Source organism: Zeus faber, assembly GCF_960531495.2.
Source record: "Zeus faber genome assembly, chromosome: 14".
In the NCBI taxonomy this organism is placed as follows: domain Eukaryota; kingdom Metazoa; phylum Chordata; class Actinopteri; order Zeiformes; family Zeidae; genus Zeus; species Zeus faber.
The window spans coordinates 18,994,112-19,014,887 of NC_137200.1; the positions used below are offsets into that span (position 1 = coordinate 18,994,112).

At 44.6% G+C, this 20,776-nt stretch overlaps 1 protein-coding gene across 1 annotated transcript in view; it reads right to left on the reverse strand.

Moving 5' to 3' along the window:
- The window catches only part of trim3b (tripartite motif containing 3b), a 36,643-nt gene extending 27,775 nt beyond the window's left edge, over positions 1–8,868 (reverse strand). The window contains exon 1 of the mRNA XM_080013249.1: positions 8,755–8,868. The gene's annotated coding sequence lies outside the window, so the exon portion shown is untranslated. The remainder of the gene's footprint in view (positions 1–8,754) is intronic.
- Between the last annotated feature and the right edge of the window lie 11,908 nt (positions 8,869–20,776).

Consider the following 20,776-nt stretch of genomic DNA (forward strand, 5'->3'; position numbering starts at 1 on the left):
GAACCATTTGGACCGGACATTAACCAGACTTTACCCAGCCAGCATCCGAGTACAAAGTCTGCGTAATGTCCGATTGAGCGGTATGTGTGAAGAGAGCAGGTGATTGTCCGGAGCAGTCAAAGCGAGTGAGTGGGTGTGAGGCATGTTGATGACGTCTCTATTATGCGCAAGTTATTTACCTTTGTGCACGGAGCGGAGCTTTAAGAAAGAGATCCGTGTGGCACAGCTACTACTGAAAGAAATCCCATTCTCAGCGATGCACAGAGATGCAGCGTGCGAATCTTCTCTAATTGTCTGAGAAAGGCAGAAAGATGACCCCCCCCCCTCCTTCCCAACTCACTTAAATTGTTTAGAATTGAGCCAACTTGAAAAAATTATCAGTAGTTGGCAAAGATGTATAAGGAGTTTCGCTTTACTACAATGAATGGTAAAACACCTGATACGTCAAAGTTAGGATAAGCCAATGAGAAACGGTTTAGCCACCATAATCAAAGGTGTTGGTATTGGTATTGATGCCTCTATCTTGAGTTTTTAAACAATATCCAGCACTATTCATAACACCCTGTTCCATTTGCCTCTTCGCGCTCTACCCGTTTTTCCCTTCCTCAGCAGAGGGAAAGATGAGTGTGCGCCACAGGGTAGAGGAGCTGATCCAGAATAAATGTGCTTCTTTAAATAACTGAGTGAATGGATGCCGTGAGCTCAACATATACTATCAACACAATCGGTCTCGTGCTTTAACGCAGGGCACACCGTAACACAATTAGAACGCAATGCCTTGTGGGATAAAAGTGGTAACAAATCTTGGAGCTCGTGTGTATACATTTGTGCACGTTATGATCTTTTTTCCCCAGTTACTGTATGTTAAATGGTTGAAAGGATTCTGAGTTTCAGGTAAACATTATCTGGTTCCCTCCAGGAGGAAGTAAGCCTCTTCTTGAACTTCTCTACCACCAACACGTGTAATATGATGTTGGTAAATCCACAGACACACACACACACACACACACAGATAAATGCATGGAAAGGCCTGCTAAGAGGCATTTAGATCACATGCATCTCACATCACAAAACGCACGCGCCAAGTTCAAACGGGGCGGTGACAGACTTCCAACAGTTATGCAATATGACCTCGGGGTTTTGTGTTCCACTCTCTCCACATTTATTTTCGTAAAACCTGACTTGCACAATGAGGGAACAAAGTGACATTATATGTTGGCATTATGCATGGCTTAATTCAATAAGAATTTTGAAAAAAGATGGAAGAAACAAAAGACAAAATGTGGATTAGATGTGGATAAAAGTGGATTAGAAATTCCATCTCTTACACCATGATTTTCAGAACGGCTAATTAACTCAACCTCGTACAGATCAACCTTTATGTACAATCCCAGACAGTGCATGTCGTTCTTTTATATTGTGTAGTTTTGTATTTTTACTGTTTCTACGCCTCAAAGACCCCCCTTGGGGATAAAAAGTATGTATAGATATAAATATATTTTATATCTAATCCATGCAGTGGGAAAGTTTATCTTCACAAGGTTCTTATTCTGTGGCCACTAATTAAATATACAGATTATGGTGCCATAGTGGCAGAGAAGAGAATGGGAATACACTCCGCTAACTAGCACACACGAAAACCCGGGTCGCAATACTGCTCCACCTCCTATCGGCTCTGATATGAACAGGACACCCGGGGTCGACCCGCTAATTTTGGCCCCGTTACCTGCGCGATGTGCATTGAAATTCGGGATACTGTCGTATAAGTAGACAGGAATATCTGTGTATTATTCCATCGTTTCACATCCCATTTAAAATCCTAACTCAGAAGTTATTGACTTTTTCCCGCATGGGGGACCAGGAAATGCTGTGAGTGTGGGTATCGCACCGTGGGCAGCGCAGCGGAGAACCCCCCGACTCCCCGCCGCCTGGTGCTCCATGCTGCTTTTACTGCAGTGTTGCGTCGTTCATGAGAGATCTGATTCTCTAGAACGTCTCAAAATACTTCTTTCCAATTTTTATAGTTTTATGTCGTTATTTGTTTAGGTTGCTGTCTCCTGTACTGTTTCATTCCCAATCACACTGGAACCGTGACACGCCCCTTTTCCGGCGTGGTCGTGACGTCGACCGTGACGCACCAGAAAAAAAAACGTTATTCCTCCTGGCAACGGGAAAGGTGCCAATCGCCTATTTTTACATGCACGTGAAAACGGTATAACATGACACATGACGTGGCCTTTGTGCAAATGACCTTCCACTGGGAAGCATGAGGCAGCTTTGCAGAGGATGGTCCTGCCTCCAAACTGTCCCCACCAGGACTAGTATCAGCATGGCGAGAAGAATTAGTAGCTGACCTGATCCCAGTCGAGCTGGCAGCTTTTCTGAGTGCCAGAGACTTGATTTCCTGCATTCTGGTGAAAATAATGAACCTACAGCAAATCAGCTTTTGTGTTAAACACACTGGTTCATCCAGGTAAATCCTAAATGTGGGAAACATTGGAATATGTAACTTGTGGTGACTTTTCAATAAATGAATCTTATTTACAAAATCAAGCTTAAGATTGTAACCTTGATATTTAACAAAATAGGTTGTTTTTTCGATGTCTTTTGAATTTAATAGGAATTATGGAACCGTTTTTGTCAATGTTTATAACCTATGTTTTGTACAACAAATTATTCAAAGTTTCATCAAGTTGCAATTTGAAGTGCGTTTTGAAAACCACCACGGCCGTTCAAGGCATCGTTACCTTCGGATGCCATGACAGTAATAATAATAATAATAATCATAATAATAATAATGTGTAAATATTATTTACAGATCACTGGAAAGTCTGTTAATGTTGACATTTGAGTAAATAAAATTTGAAATTCAAATACATTTGGAAACATCTCCTGTAGATCTCCAAAACCAGAAGTTCTACAAACCTTAAGTTCGAAAATGATCATCTGACTGATCTTTGATTTTATTCAGCCACTAACAGTGAGCGTATCAGCGGACAGTAAATGCCCAATCTTCCTGCCGACATTGATTAACAGTTAGTTTATGCTAAAGTCAATTTCCATCTGCATTCCCTGCTCAGCGAGTGTTAATTTCGGGGATCCTGGAGACCATTAGGGTGCACAGAGGCTGGGCAGGTACCACAACTCACATCTGTACCGAACAGAGCAGAAGCGCATCAATATAAGAGACATGTCTGCTGTAAAAAGATTTTGGTTATGCACAATGGCCTGGAATACTTTGGCTTGAACCTTGGAAAAGTACGGCAGACATTGATGTTGACTCACCTGTGCTGTGTCTAAAAAAAGAATCTTGTTTCATTAAGCCTCTCTGAACTACCTGTTAAATATTTCCCCAAATACTCTCCAACACATGACTTTAGATCTGTTTCCACCTCTTCTTCTATTTCCCATCTCTAAACACTGCAGAGACTCTTAGGTTCATTCGGATGATGATACAACCCCAATTTCATACATATCCGAGGCCAAGCTATCTCCTTTAATATTTTCAGCAAAAATCTTGTTCCCCTCTTGTGCTGTTTTCAAAACATTTCAAGATCAGTAGAATAATGTACATTCTGCATTCCAAGTTCTGGGGAAAAGCCACTGCATCAACCGAGGAGTAGTACATGGGCGAATCAATCGGACCAACGCGTGACTGGGCTGGGGTGAAATGGAAGATAACCACTGAGACAGTGAGCGCCGAAACATCAAGGTCAGTCAGCGTATATAATCTACAGCCCACAGTTCTACGTGTACAGCGCACGTGGACGGTCCACTTCATTGCTGCGAGTTGTATTACCAGTAGGGAGTAGCGTTCATGCCTTCAATTATAGAATTAAGGATATACACGCACGGCTGCATTTATATGCCATGGACGACAAAAGCCATGATAACTATTCATCTGTCCTTATTGAATTTGTCTCAATATACGTCTATTAAAATGAAATTTGAATAGCGGTATACATCATATTGCTTCCAGTACAATTGCGTAGAGTTTCTGCTACCATAGGCATGTTCATGAATCATAAATACTGTACGTACCAATATCAACAGTGAAATGCATACACTCAAAATGACTTGCAAGCTGTAGAAAGTTTTACGCTATAAGGCGACATACTGCCCAAGAACTGAATAACTTCAACTGCGTGGTAGCGTACAGCACTGGATGCAGGACCGAGTAGGACTGTCCAAGTTAAAGAGAGAAGGACACAAAGGCTCATTTGTCCACTCTGGAATTAGATAAACGGAGTTCTAGTCTATATTTGCCATCATGATCACAGCATTTGCCACGTAGACTGCTGCAACCTTAATACAGTTGTACATATTGGAGTGAGAGTGGTTTCTGTGGTTACTGCGCTGTATCAATGGTAAAACCAAATCTTTCCTTTCGGCAGGTTTGTAAGCTTCACGCCATTTATTTCCAGTCGGTGATGCCATTTGACAGACGTAAGGAATGCTACAATAAGCTTCACTGCTATTACTGAACTCCCCTTGGGGTATCCATCTAAATATATCCCACATGACGTCGCTGCATTGCTCTAAGCTTAACCACTAAGCTTTGATCACATGGGTCTCTTCAGCGGAATATGAGACAAATAATGTTCAATTAAACCAACACTTTGCCAACTTGCAATCTTATTTACGTATGCATGTATTCGTCATGCAGGTGGCGTGTCTGAGACATCCACAAGCTTCACGCGGTCATCTGTATTGCCCGAGCCAGCTGTAGAGACCTAGCTTCCTTCCGTCACACACTGTCAATTCCCTGAGCTCAGGGTGCAGGGTGCAGGGTGCAGGGTGCAGGGTGCAGGGTGCAGGGTACCGTCCAGGGAGCCTCTGCGGAGCGCAGTGGGCGTCCAAAGTGAGCAGAGACAACTTCTCTGATCACCGTAGCCCGAATGGCTATCGTGGCACACAATGACATTCCACAAAGCAAAAAGCGATCTCAAAATATCGGCACAGAGGACATAATGGATCGCTTTGTGTTTTGAAAATGTTCTTGTATGAGCCACCATGCAGATCAAACCAAGAGAGGCTGCACACAACTACCGGGAACAAGGAGCCGCTGTGAGCCGACGGTGACTGGTGGCGTTGTGTTGGTGTTGGTCAAGTCACCGTGTTTGAAACAACTACACTGTTAACCGTAATAGAATTGGCTATTGTGCATGAAAACGGCATTTCTGAAAGCAACGGCGGAGGACTGTGCTTTCCGCCGAGAACTCAACCGTTCTACGAGGGCAGAAAAATGTCCAAAATACAGAAGCCGTCCCGAAACACCTGTGCAGCAACACGTCGCTTGCCAGAACAAAAATAACGTAGCTCACACTAGATCCTGAAAGTTTACTGTAAGAAATAGCGAATGGTAGAAGCACTGAAAGGGAAACCGACTACAGAGTAGGTATTCCTGTTACAAAACTCTATGTTAACATGGGCAGCAATGTTACGTGACATCGGTGCTGTTTCCAGTTGTTAAATGTGCTTAGTCCAACTGCTAATGGAAGCTAATTCGCAAATCTAATGACGGGGTGTTCATCTGCACAAAAGTAGTCAGAGTTATGTTGTTTTTAGTGGTGACCCAGTCAGCAAAAGGATGGATTTGGAGCTCTCACTAAAAGCCAGTGTGTAGTCCTGAGTGTATGCCATTGAAGACGACGGACTAAGCTCTCGCACAACACCTAATAGTACATAGTTAAGTGCCAGAGATGCCAAAATGAATGGTACCTGAGGAGTTTCAAAAGACTACACGGAGCACTCGCACTTCCCCGGCTGTCCACAATATTAGTCGCAAAGTTTTCCACTTTTTTTTGAGGAGCAAAATTTACACAAGGCATACATGCAACAGAATGCACATATACACACTACGTGTAGGCTGTGTATACTTCGGCCCGTACTGCCAAGCTTGTGCATATGCTGACCATAGAGAAATCCTTGACCACAGTGAACCCCAATCTCCCACTGAAGCCCCTCAAGCTCGAGACACAATACAAATGCAGAACAGAGGCTCGCCTGGCATTAACAGGTTCGTTAAGTACCGTAACTGTGCCAAAACCCACGATTTCCCACAAAGCTCTCAGCCTCTGGGTTATTATTAAAGCAGCATTGGGAAACATTTACATACACTTGCACAAATATTTTGCTTGACGCAGCTGAGTAGCACGGAAAATCTTTTTTCTGTTACCCGTAGCAACACAATCACCTTGGAGCTCATTAAATTGTGCAAGGAGGACTCGGGGAGAACACTTTTTGGGCACGTGCTTAAGCTGGGGCCACATTACGTGATATTCCAAGGCCGATTCGGCAACGATTTGGGATCAGAGATACATTCGCAGATACACTCCCGCCGGCGCCGGAGCAACACAAAGCTCTGTTCGTCTGTTCCGTCTTCAGAATCGTACTCCTCAAAGACAAGCAGTTATTATGTGCGTGCGCGCAGAAGAGACAGGAAAATCTGCAAATTTCAGTCGTTGAGTGCGCGCTGCTCCATCTTTCCGCTGTCGTCACGCGCCACGGACGAGGCTTGGGCCACGCTCATCTTTCGCCCGGACCTCAAAGGTTAAAAACAGTCACCATGGCTGGCGACGCCAGTGGCATGACAGTGATAAATGTCACCACCGGGTCTGAACGGTCGGAGAGACATGTATGTGTGTATGTGTCATTATTCATAGACAAGATCAAGACAAGCAGCGCGCGTGTCCGGTCTCCGCTGGTCAAATGTTTTGTATGAAGGCCCTGTCTCATACGCGGCCTGTGGCCGAGAGGGAAAAGCCGTCTATTAATAGAAGGCTTTTCGTAAAATGAAAATTTGCTAATTTTAGTACGTCGGATATCACGGGCTGGATTGGATACGATTATGTGTCCGCTTTCAGGAGCGTTGTCAGGAAATTTAGTCGTCCAAATGAATTATGATAAGATCTAAGATATCACGTAAAACATCTGAAATATTTAATAAATTAATTATTAAACGAATCATTTATTTTCAAATTAGTTTTCATGTATCACACCGGCCCTTTTGCTAAAGTTCAATGTTATCCGCTTCGGTTTGTTTCACATGATTTAAATGTATAAGCACCCAGTGGTGAACTATGTCAATACGCATGGAATTCACCATTTTTGGAGTGATAATGGGTACATCCTGCAGTAGTACCTACAATACTTCCTGAGAACCCGGTGCCGGTGGTTACACCCGCGTTAGTGGGCCTTCTCCTGTCTTTCTCTGTGGGGCCGCTTTGCTTCGCCCCTGACATTCCATCCATGCCAACTGGACATTCCAGTCCTGACCCACAACACCCGACATTCAGTATCACACAATATCTGACGTAAATGCAGTTTCACCACCTGCTCCACTGACTGGACTCTCTCAGAAGAGTTTAGATCTAAGAAACATTTGACAAAGGGAAATCTCTTAGATTCTCCCTTAATCTCTGAAATCACTCTGAACTACTTTCCTCCGCCCCTCCCCTCCTCTTAACTCCTCCCCTCTCCTCTCCTTCCTCTCTCCTCCCCTCTCCTCCCCTCCTTACTCCAGGTAAGGGTTAGGGTCTCCTCTACTTTTCCCCCCTCCCCTCTCCTCCACGTCTCTCCCCCTCTCGCCTCCCCCCCTCCCCTCTCCTCCCCCATCCCCTCTCCTCTGTCGTCCCCTCCCCACTCCTCTCCTCTCCACCTCCCCCCTCTCACCCTACTCCTACTCATCCTCCTCAAACTCCTCCTCAACCTCCTCCTCCTCATCCTCCTCCTCTTCTTCATCCTCATCCTCCTCCTCATCCTTCTCCTCCTCCTCCTCACCCTCCTCCTCCTCTTCTTCATCCTCATCCTCCTCCTCCTCATCCTTCTCCTCCTCCTCTTCATCTTCTTCTTCCTCCTCATCCTCCTCACCCTCCTCCTCCTTCCCCTCCTCCTCTTCTTCATCCTCATCCTCCTCATCCTTCTCCTCCTCCTCCTCTTCTTCATCTTCCTCCTCATCCTCCTCCTCCTTCTCCTCCTCCTCCTTATCCTCCTCTTCTTCATCCTCATCCTCCTCATCCTTATCCTCCTCCTCTTCATCTTCTTCTTCCTCCTCATCCTCCTCACCCTCCTCCTCATCCTCCTCACCCTCCTCCTCCTCCTCCTCCTCCTCCTCATCCTTCTCCTCCTCTTCCTCCTCATCTTCTTCTTCCTACTCCTCATCCTCCTCCTCATCCTTCTCCTCCTCATCTTCTTCTTCCTCCTCCTCCTTATCCTTCTCCTCCTCTTCCTCCTCCTCCTCTTCTTCTTCCTCTTCCTCCTCATCCTCCTCCTCATCCTTCTCCTCCTCTTCCTCCTCCTCCTCATCTTCTTCTTCCTCCTCCTCATCCTCCTCCTCATCCTTCCCCTCCTCCTCCTCCTCATCTTCTTCTTCCTCCTCCTCATCCTCCTCCTCATCCTTCTCCTCCTCTTCCCCCTCCTCCTCATCTTATTCTTCCTCCTCCTCCTCCTCGCGCGGCGGGTCAGGTACCAAACGCGCCAGAAATGGAGACGCATGAACCAATCAGAGCGCTGCAACCAGCCCGCAGTGATAACAGAGCAACACACCGTCATCAGCAGGGAGCGGACAGCGGGAGGACGTTGTCGGGAATATGTATGTGTGTGTGTGTGTGTGTGTGTGTGTGTGTGTATATATATATAAAGAGAGGGGGAGAACGGTAGTATTGTTATTATTATTAAGTGGTGCTTCTTATATACAGATAAATATCTCTCTCTCTCTATATATATATATATAAATATCGATGTTTTACTCACGTGAAGTTTGTAACTGACGAAACGGAGGCAGGAGGCAGGAAGTTCAGCGGCAGGTCAGGTCGTTTCGCCTCCGGCGGGAGGGATATCCGTCCGAAAGACGCGACATGGCGACAGCGAAGAGGGGAGGCGGGCGGGGGGGGGGGGGGGGTGGGGGGATAGGCCCCCGGCGGTGAATAAAGGCAGTAAATAGAGAGGGTCGTTCCGGGGGCTGGATGGTGGACGTTGTGATTGAGGATGGACGACGGCTATGGAGACCGGGGAGGGGGAGGAGGAGAGCGGAGGCAGGGGGCGGCGCCCAGATGTCCTGCAAGCTGATTGGCTGCCCGCGAAATGGGCGGGGACTAACTTGCCCAATGGGCTGGGCGATAAGCAAACCAAAGCGGAGCTAGCAACAAAGAGATGGAGGTCATCCCATTATACCCCCTCCCCTGTATTTGGGAGTGTTCTGAGGATATATATATATATATATATATATGATCTGTGTGTGTGTGTGTGTGTGTGTGTATATAGATATATATAAAGATTAATTATTTATATTATATTTTATATATATATAAAATATAATCTATCAACCATCTATCAACCATACTGCCAGTAAGCCCCCGTCATAGCCTTTTAATTGTATTTATCCTGTGCATAAAATTACTTTCAATTATGTATTCTGTTTATATATATATTTTTTTTTTTTGTTATATTTTGGTTTACTTCTCAAGCGAATTCTCCGGGCGTGACCAACGACAGACGCTCCACTGACACCCCTCTAAACAAAGCCCATGATGTGGCCACGCCTCCGGTGGAATGGGCCTTTAAAGCGTTAGGGGGCTGCAAACCCGGACACCCGATGAGCCCGGTCTTTAGTCTCCACGATCCCGTGACAAGGTAGGGGCGAGGTGAAAGGCTGCAAGTTCCACTGTGGGACACTCACATCTGTGGCATCATCTGTGGCTGGCAGGGAGGAAAAAGAGTGGGCATTGAGTGTTTCCTTGTGATGAAAAGGGATCGTCGTACGCTCGGACGAATCGCCGCCAGATCGCCTGGGCGCGAGGTTTCCATTCCCCGTATTGGGGATTTCCCCTTGACAACAGGTCCTTCCTTCATTTGCGGATTTTTGCCCGAGAGAATATAGTGGCATGGTGCCCGGTCGCGGGGTTCGACCTGTCTGTCACTGAGAGACGTGATGTCATTGGAGCTTCCATAGTTCCAGAGAAAAACTGTGGAAAATTATCTGAACTGTTAACAAATGCATGGTAGTTTGATCTACTATGTCTGTGTGTGAGTGCATTTGCATGTGTGTGTGTGTGTGTGTGTGTGTGTGTGTGTGTGTGTGTGTGTGTGTGTGTGTGTTCAGCACCTGGGTTTGATGCACATGGCGGTGGGGGCTAAGACTAGACGATCATCTTCCTGGGATTTTTGCAGCGGGAGCACCATGTTGCCATGGAGACTGCATCCTGTGCAGCAGGCACACAGATGGCCTCTCTCTCTCTCTCTCTCTCTCTCTCTCTCTCTTAACCTCTCAGTGACGGCAAAACGAATCCCCTACATGCAAATCACAAAGGCTGGTTTCCATGTGTTCTCCTTACAACGCCTTCCAGCTCCTCACCGTGGTGGTGACTCAGCATCGGCATCGCTGTGCACAGAATACTCCATGTGCCCATGTTACATAAGAGGACAGACACTTTGAGAAGATACTTCACGCAAATCACCCAAATGAAGTTTAGCATGTATAATAGGTTTTATCGCCTACGGTATACACAGGGATCAGCCACAACATTAAAACCAGTATCAGGTGAAGTGAACAACCTTGTTCCTCCCGTTCAATGGCACCTGTCAAGGGGTGTGATGGTTAGACGACTGCGTCAGAGCATCTCCAAAACGACAGATCTTGTGGGGTGTTCCCAGTATGCAGTGGTTAGTACCTACCAAAAGTGGTCCAAGGAAGGACAACTGGTGAACTGGCGATAGGGTCATGGGCGTCTTTGGGCTCAATGATGCACGCGGGTCTAGCCTGACTGGTCCGATCTCACAGAAGAGCTACAAATTGGCCGAAAACGTTAATGCTGGCTGTGATAGAAAGGTGTCAGAACACATAGTGCATCGCAGCTTCCGTCAGAACTGGACCATGGAGCAATGGAAGAAGCTGTCCTGGTCTGATGAATCACGTTTTCTTCTACATCATGTGGATGGCCGGGTGCGTGTGCATCATTTACCTGGGGAAGAGATGGCACCAGGATGCACCATGGGAAGAAGGCAAGCCGGTGCTGCTAACGTCTTGGTGCCAGATACCACAGGACACCTTCAGAGGTCTTGTGGAGTCCACGCCTCCACGGGTCAGAGCTGTTTTTTTGCAGCACTAGGGGGATCTACACAATATTGGGCCGGTAGTTTTAATGTTGTGGCTGATTTTTGGAAATGGTCCAAAAGCCAAACTTTCAGATCCAGTCTGTAAATGTGTTCATTTGTGGAATGACATCCTTATCACAAAACCTCCATGAACAAACTTTCCGATTGTTCCTGGGACGGAGCAGTTCTACGGGAGTTTATAATTAGGCTAAACCCATGCGTCCACGGGCATTAGTGTAGTGAGCGTACTGTAACCTGAGCATCATGCGGTGATGAAAGGTCGCTTACCAGGACTAATGGGGATGTGAGGGGACTCGGTTTTAAAGGTGGCTCTATTAGGGCTGAAGCGAGAGCAACTGAAAAATAATTAGGAGTCGTAAATAGTCATTGTTCATTGTGGGACAAAGTTGTTTTATATTAACACACACACACACACACACACACATTCTTGTACTGGTACCAAAGTGAGGTCACAGTCGATACACCTGGTAAGTGAGGGCCCATGTTTCTGGTGCAAAACCAAAACAAACAGTACAGTGACACATTAGAGTACTCAGAATTACTGTACTTACTTTTTTGTTGTAACGAGTAATGTAACATGTTAGTTTTGCAATTCAAGTAGTCAGTTGTTCAGATAAGTAATCGGTTACCGTTGACATCCATTTCCCCGCTGCGTTTGTTGCCAAAAAGAAGATAAAACGTAATAATAATAACTCCATTCGCAGTAAACGGCCTCTCGCGACAGAACACGTGACAGCGGAACCCTGTAGTCGGCGTAGTTTCCGGGGGAACATTAACGACGACACACCGAGAGTCCGGAAGCTCGTTGGGCCTGTTTTGATTTTTCCCCGCGACACTTGTCCGCCCGTTGAGACGTGGAGTGCGAGAAACCCGGAGAGCAGATATCAGCCGTATTTCCTGCAGTTTATGTCTCTTTCCTCACGGTGCTTCGTGGCGGGTGGGTGCGTTGTAGTGGACGGTGTCCAGTCCTCCGGTTGTGTCGCACCGTGTGCAGCTCAGCTAGCGAGATGGCAGCGCACAGCCTTTACGTCGTGGGAGTATTCGCATTATTTCGAATTTAAATAGAAACCAGGTACCCTCGGTTTCTATTTACTTTCTCGCACTTCAAGTAATCAAACGGGGTTTTGTTTTGTTTTTTTATTGCCGTTGAATTGCAAAAGAAATACATGTGAGGTTAGGCATATGAATTCACCTTAACCACAGTATATGCACTGAGCCCCGGTACCCTTTTGATTTTATGTTTACATGTACCGAACATAATCGTTAATAAAGATCTGTAAAGGGGATATTGCGTCTGTCCTTCCTATAACTAGTCTGCAGTTACAGATTATGGGCCGTAGACAAGGCGATACGATGGTAGAGTCAATACATTTAAAGGTAGTCGTACAGGAGGCTACGCGCCCCTTGGACAATATAACTTGACCGACATGCGCAAGGAATTGCAAAGAGGTTTTCGTTTTTTTGGTTGGAGTTAGTTTTTTCAGTCGGTAACACTGGGGTGCCAGGCCAATGTTGCAACGGCCCATTATTCTGAAACCCCAGTAGTCGGGAAAATGTCCCATTGGGATGTTATCCCTAACCCTCATGTCCCATCTCTAACAGTAGACCTTAACTTAACCATCTCTAACCTTAAACCTAAACTTAACCATCTCTAACATTATACCTAAACTTAACCATCTCTAACATTATACCTAAACTTAACCATCTCTAACATTAAACCTTAAACTTAACCATCTCTAACCTTATACCTAAACTTAACCATCTCTAACATTATACCTAAACTTAACCATCTCTAACATTAAACCTTAAACTTAACCATCTCTAACCTTATACCTAAACTTAACCATCTCTAACATTAAACCTTAAACTTAACCATCTCTAACCTTATACCTAAACTTAACCATCTCTAACATTATACCCAAACTTAACCATCTCTTACCTTATACCTTAACGTAACCATCTCTAACATTAAACCTTAAACTTAACCAGCTCTAACCTTATACCTTAAACTTAACCATCTATAACATTATACCTACACTTGACCATCGCTAACATTAGACCTAAACTTAAACACCTCTAACATTAGATCTAAACTTAACCATCTCTAACCTTATATTTAAACTTAACCATCGCTAACATTATACCTAAACTTAACCATCTCCAACCCGACATTTTTCGGAATACTGGGGTTTGGGTATGATGGGGCGTTCGGAACAATGGGCGGTCCCAAACGCTGTAACATAACTTTTAATGGCAGTAATCTTGTAATGTAACAAGTTACTTTTCAAAGCAAGGACCCACGGTGCACTTCTAAACCAAAAAATATTCAACTCAGAGAGTCCTCACAAGTATTGCAAAACACACACACACACACACAAAGATGCACTCAAAGAAGAAGCTTACAGACTCTGTATACTCTTAAGTCTTTGAATGGACCCCACCAAACCCATCACGAGCAAACCACACCACATCTTTTTTTTTTTCTCTGTACATTCTTGTATGTCTTCTCAGTCCAAACAACATTGTCATATTGATCCTTTAAGTAGGTCAATCACGTCCCCCGGTAGTTACGGCGGCGGCTCTGTGACGGGACCGAAATAGCTTCAGCCCCCGCGAAGGGCACGTCTTGAGTCCCCTGTCAGATAATCCATAGCGGAGGCACCGAGCTGTTTCAAGGGAGCCACAAATGAATGGCCAACCTTGTCCCGTGACCCCTTTGGACTCTGGGATGCGCAAACTGATTAGTCTTTCTCCGGTCATCCGGTAAGTGGTCGATTTAAACAATCCATACATACATTTCTCGCTGTACTATTTTGCAACATCATGATGTCTCAACAGGGATTGCATCTTGGGCAAAACTTGTTGATCGGAGCAAATACCGAAAAAGATATCCTCTCAGTCCTCATTATACATTGTGCTGTCTACGTGATGACATGTCTCTGAACTAACGAACGCGCCGGGGGAGCTTCATCGTTGTTCTCAGCTCTTAGTGTCTTTCTTCGGTGAACAATGTAAGAGCTGCTGTTGTGTTTTTTTTTTTAAATACGGTTTTTACAAATTATACTTATGTTGTTTTTTTTTTTTTATGTGAGCATCGAGGGAATTAATGCATCACTTACCTGTTCATCTTGCGCTGAGGATGGGTGGTCACTAATGACGACGCGTGGCCTCGATTCTGCGGAGGCCTGTTGTCCTGTGCAGGAAGCAGCTTGCAGGAAAAAAAATTCAATAAATAAACTAAGATAAAATGATAAAACATTTTATTTATCACAGGGGAGACGTTCAAGTGTTAAAGCAACAAAACAGTCCAAGTCAAGAAAGAGATAAAAAATAAATAAAAGAAAAAATGTAAAGAATGCATATGCGTGCACACATCTATCAATCATATAACTAAGTCATATGTAATAAAAATTTGGAAGGAAAAAAAAAAAACGAAATAGTATGATTTTTTTTAAATAAAAGACATTGTTCCATTGATATGTAGCAGGCCAGGATTGGATGTCTCCACTGCGCCATCTGGCGGCTGCAGTAAACAGCGCCGGTGGAAAAGAGAGCGCACTGTCCTTTTCAAAGATGTTGTCCTTTAAAACTGGACTTCAACGTTTGCATGTTATGATGAAACGTGGAGCCGTGACGTGAAGACTGGGCCGTCGGTGCGGCGCCGCATTCGCGTCCCCGGGCACATAACTACCGCGCCGGGGCAACTATCGTGCAGCCCGAACCGGGCGTGAAGAACGTCGGGCGCGCCTAGAAAACAAACCGGCCACGTGGTTGCCGGGGTGAGTTGTAACTGATCACATTGTGTTTGTCCCGTGCAGCAGTGCAGTCTTTGTGCAACTTCTGTGTGATAGAGACTGAGGTGTCTTGGAGGGTGTGGCGTCCCAAGACAGCCCCATCGTATAAGATAATTACTAAGAGATGGTGCCAGGGGTCCCAAGAGAGAGAGCCCATTGCCAGGGGGCCCGGAGATAAGGGAGATGGAATGTGTCCTGTGACCTATGTGGGGGATCAAAGTGGTCACCATTGTCTTTGGGCAAGGATAAAAGAAACCGCCCGTGTCTCATTCAACAGAGAATCCTTTCGGCTCGGTTCTCTCCCAGAACGTCCATGGCAAGTCTGGTCTGATGCTGTTCTTTTGTAATAAATCTATTATTTTACTCAAGTCAGCGTGAGCGGTCTCTCCTTCTTCATCAACACATCAAATTCATCAAGAAACTACAAGACTTAATTGGCCAGCAAATGTAAGATTCATGCAAAAAAATAAAAATAAATAATAATAATAATAATAATATTAAAATAAAAACAAGGCATTAATGCAATGCAATGAAATGCTCTGGTTGACCATGCAGCCGTCATGGGCTGGAAAACAAATTGTCTGGTTATAACACGATGAGTCCGATACGGTTTTATGACCAGTTTTCTCTCACTGAGAAAAACGTAGGGTATATCCGAGCCTATTCATTGTAAGTTTCCTTTGGGTAATAACCGATGCGATTTAATGCTCAAACCTCAAACCTCGAATGACAGCACTTTTCACACCATTCCACGCGGGGTTGCTGTTATGGCCAACCCGGAAAACAGCTACCATAAAAAAGAACCACAGCCGCTAACAATGTGATCTTCTGTCCGTCCCTCTTTTTAAATGTGCGTTCCACTTATGTCATTATTAGAATGAAATGATCTCATTTTGATTCTAAGAATTCCAATTCTGAATACAGAATGTAAAAGAGCATTCAATGGATACAGTCATTTAATGTTAAGTCAGTTTTAAAGGTTACCTGTTGTTGCATTGAAAACTCCTGTTACGAATAGAGAAATATTAATACACAAATACCTTTTTTTTTTTTTTTTTAAGTCGGATTGCCAGCCTTTCACAACTCAAACAAATTCCTTCCCCTCAGATCGGCGATCCTCTCGTCCTTATTTCTTGCTCGACGCAAATAAGTTCATTTACTTTGAGTCACCCTCCGCCTCCCTGGTCCGTCCTCACAGCACAACTTCACTTCTGCCTTTCATTCCTCTCCTTTCCAGCCTTCCCCCTCCTACTCCGCCTACCCCTCCACCCTTTTCTCTATTCATTCCACTTTCTCGTCTCTCTCTGGAACACACAAACACACACACACACACACACACACACAGAACGAGAGAGAGAGAGAAGGAGAGAGAGAGAGAGAGCCTGATTAGTGTAGCCCTGGAGAGAGGGAAACTCTGCAGGTCACCTCCAGTCCTCAGGTGATGGCTCACATGAGACGGCACTCGGCGCGACGTCACAATGGTCCGATTATGTTCCGGGATCTCTCAATTTACCCGAAACAGCTCATCTGTCCCAGACATAACGTTGTGTTCCAAGTGCCCTACCATTATCTCTCGGCTTGTGGTAAAGGATATTGCTTTGAATGCCTTTTTGTTTATGCACCCAATGGATTCGAAGTGCTGATGTCAAATTATCGAACGCTGGGTAGTGGCTGCCAGTGGGAGGATCTGCAAAATAGTGCCGCGGCGAAGCTGGCCAAATTAAATGGTTGTCGTCAAGTCAAATTCATTTGTACAGCGCTTAATCCCAGTACAGTCTCAAAGGATCTTCACAGACCCACATTTCACATAGAAATCAACGACATCACCTTGTCTGAACCCTCATATGGGCAAGGAAAAACTCCTAGAAAAGCCTTTGGGGGGAAAAAAGGAAGAAACCCTTGAGAAGGGAACACAGGAGGAATCTCCCTTCCAGGAGGACCAGGGTGCAATGGGCGACCAGGGAGCAACGATGATAGTATAACGTAACAAATAATAGGATATTGTACTTCTATGCCACGTAATGTCAAAGCTAAACATTATGTAGAAGAGCAGAGTATTTGCTGGTGCAGAGCGCCGCAGGTAGACGCCTCCAGGGATGCGGTCCTCATCAGGCCTGATCCAGGAAGCTCGCAGCAGCCTGAGCCCCCCTTTCAGAGCAAAAATAATACACTGGGTTCACATCCAGACATCATCTTCCAGCGCTAAAGGATGAAGGCAGGGTGAGAGGCAAGCTAACAGGACAGGTGTAGTTTACCAAAGGAAAGACTCTATGAACGAGTCTTAAGTCTTGATTTAAACATTTCAACAGAAGTAGCTCCAGGGGCACCGGGGCCCGGAGTGAGAGTGCTCTGGAGCCTGCAGACTTCTTTTTTAACTCTCTGAATCGCTAAATAGCCAGCATGCTGTGAGCGTAAGGCTCGAGATGGTACATAAGGTAGCGCTAAGACAGGAAGGTGTTAGGCTGTGTAGTACTTTATATGTGAGTAACAAAACCTTATGGTCACGTCTGAGGTTAACCGGGAGCCAGTGCAGGTTGAATGGCCAATATTGGGGTAATAAATCAAATCTTTCAAGTCCTGGTCGAGATCCTAGCCGCAGCGTTTTGTACTAACTTAAGGCTTTTAATACCAGACAGGGGAAGGCCAGAGACTGACAGACACATTACAGTCATCTCGGCGGGATGTTACAAATGCATGGACTGTGGTCTCCTCATCAATCACAGGTGGGATGGGCCGTATCTCAGCAATATTACGAAGATGAAACAATGCAGTTCTGGTGACTTTCTTAATATGCAGTTGAAAAGAGAGAGTGGGGTCAAATATAACTCCTAAATTTCTTTCTGAGCTACTTTGGCTAGAGCTATCAAAGTTCAGAGTGGTATCCTTAAACAAGTGCCTGTGCCTTGCAGGACCAGTAACGAGCATCTCAGTTTTCTCAGAGTTGAGAAGCAATAAATAACAAGACATCCACTGTTCACCTCTAGGTTCTGACAATTGCGTGGGTTAGTTAGTTCTAAGGCGAGTATAGTTGGGTGTTACCGGCACAGTAACGGAAGCTAATTCCATATTTCTATATATCTCCAAGAGGCAACATATAGATGCTAAACAGTAAAGGACCGAGTACTGATCCCTGGGGGTCCCCACGAGTAACACTACAATACTCAGAGGTCACGTTGCTGTGAATTACATGGTGTGTCCTTTCTGAAAGATAAGATCTAACCAGGACAGTGCCAAACCTCTTATGCCAATAGACGCATCAAGGCGAACGTGGAGTATTTTATAGTCAACAGTATCAAAAGCAGCGCTGACATTGAGTAATAGTACTACTGAGGAGGTGTCAGTGTCCATTGCTCATAAATAATCATTAACCACTTTTGTGAGGGCCATCTCAGTGGAGTGGAGCGCTCTGAGTCCAAACTGAAATAATTCAAATAGACCACTGGAGGACATGTGATCAGTATTCTGTTGTGCTACAATGTTTTTCAAGAATTTTGGGAATTGAGACGGCCTATAGTTGCTAAGACTCTCAGGGTCGAGGTTGGGTTTTTTAAGTAAGGGTCTAATCGTGGCTGTCTTAAAAGCCAAAGGTACAGTGCCAGAGGACAGAGATGAGTTGATAATGTTATTAATAGTGGGTCCTAAAATTGGAAACAGCTCTTTAAGGAGTTTTCCAGGGAGTGGGTCTAGTAAGTATGTTTTTGGTTTTGCTGCACTTACAAACTCTGATAGAGTTTGAAGAGATACTGTATCTGCCCTAGTGCCTGTTCCAGTCTCACTATCGGGAGCTGTTATAGTCGCTCGCCATTTACGCTCAAGGTTTCCTACAGGATCTCTTCAGCGCTCGGGGCTCATGTGCAAACCAAGGTGTCGGTTTCTTCACAGGTGATTTTATTCCTAGTGGTGCTACTGTTTCTAAAGCATTACGGAGGGCCGCATTCAATTCGTTTGTGAGGTTATCAGTGGGACCTTTGTCAAATGGAAAGGAGGCAACAGCTGTTGGCAATTGGTCAAAAAGTGCAGTGGTAGTTAAGGTACTAATGTTACGGCTGCTATAGCTCTGGTCATACTCGCAACGCTGGCGGTGAGTTAAGATTTAAAATTTGATCAAATAGTAGTCAGACATGACAGAGGTATAGAGGAGAACCACAACGTTAGAGGTATCAATGCCCCGGGTTAGTACGAGGTCAATGGTGTAACCATTATTATGGTTCAGTACATGTATTTGCTGTGTAAAGCCAAATGTATAAATTATTGTCTGGAATGCCCTGTTAAGGGGTGCAGACGGTAAGCTCATATGGATATTAAAGTCACCCATAATTAATATATTATCTGCGTGCATCACCATGTCGGAAATAAAGTCAGAGAATTTATGGAAGAAGCTGGAGTAGGGGCCAGGAGGACGGTAGATCACCGCGAGATAGTTAAGCAGTGGTGATGAGGACCACATAAGAGCCTCAAAAGTTTTAAAGTCAAAGTTAAATTCAGGATTGGGGCTAAGAGAAGATTTTGCGATAAGGGCAACGCCACCGCCTTTCTTGGATGAATGCGCAACATGGGAGTGAACATAGTTTGGGGGAGAAGCTTAGTTTAGTGATAAGAAATAGTTTGGCTTCATCCAAATCTCACATAGAACCATCATATGGAGGTTTTGGTCTCCGATCAAATCATTAAGAATGCTTTGGAGGGGAGTGATCTGATATTCATTAGACCAATTCTCATTGGTCTCATTCTCATCAAGTAGGCTGATCGATGCCCTTCACTCTAATTCCCTCCCTGATATTAATTTTAATGATGTAGTATTGTTTAGAGCCTGATTTGTAATTCGAGGAACTAAAAGCACAGCAGGGAATTGATATATCTGGTAGGAAGTGCTGGGTAATCTACAAACACTGTGATTAGGAGAGAAAGCCGTCAGAGAGCTATGCCCAATAGAGCTTATACCGAGATGAGAGGAAGAACGATTAAATGGGTCACACAGTACTACATCAGTCTGTCTGGCAGGATCTGTCCTCTCTAGTAAGGTAGGAAGGTTACTACGGTCCTGCATAATACTGGCTAAACTGACAGACTCTACACCCTCTGAGGGTGTAGTATGTGCAAGCTTACTATTAGCCCACACCCTTTAAAGTGGTACTAGCAGGCTCTCTACACAGCTGCGTCCCAACCTGCCTCTAAAGTAAGATCCTTCCCTCCCTCCTTCCAAGAGCAACACCATGAGTGTGGCCTCGTGCACCGATCGCACTAAAACGTAAAGGTTTCGGTGACTTAGGTTAGGCACGGCAGCCTGTGGTAATATTTGATGATAGCAAGATGGCCAATCATTAGAACCCATTCCTCTTCTCTCGGCACATACATAAAGGAAAATTAAAGAGATTGGATGAGAACCTCGACAGAGACCTCACAAGAAAGAAGTCGAGGACACACTGGAAGAAGAAAATAAAAGATGAGAGGGGACGAGGCAGTGGAATCAGTCACTGACCACTAGGAGATATCCAGTAGAAAGCACTTGAGCAACTTAAAAAAAAAAAAGTTTAATTTTGTAAATATTTAAACAAAATACAACCAAATTTCGCCCAGTAGTTTATTAAAAGTGAAAGTTAAATAATGTTAAAGTACACTATTCCACATATTGCACACACATACAAAAACAAGACATGCTTTAAAATTATGTTTTTAGACTTAGCCTCTCGTCCAAAAATCGACATCCTGGCATTACAAAGCAACTCCCTATTTGCTTTGGTCCCGCTGAATGGACACAGCCGACAAAAAGAAAACAAATCTCATTCAAAAAACAAATAAATTAATACATTTAAAAAATATATACAAAAATAAAAGACAAACTTTTATTTATGTCTTAATTTATTCAA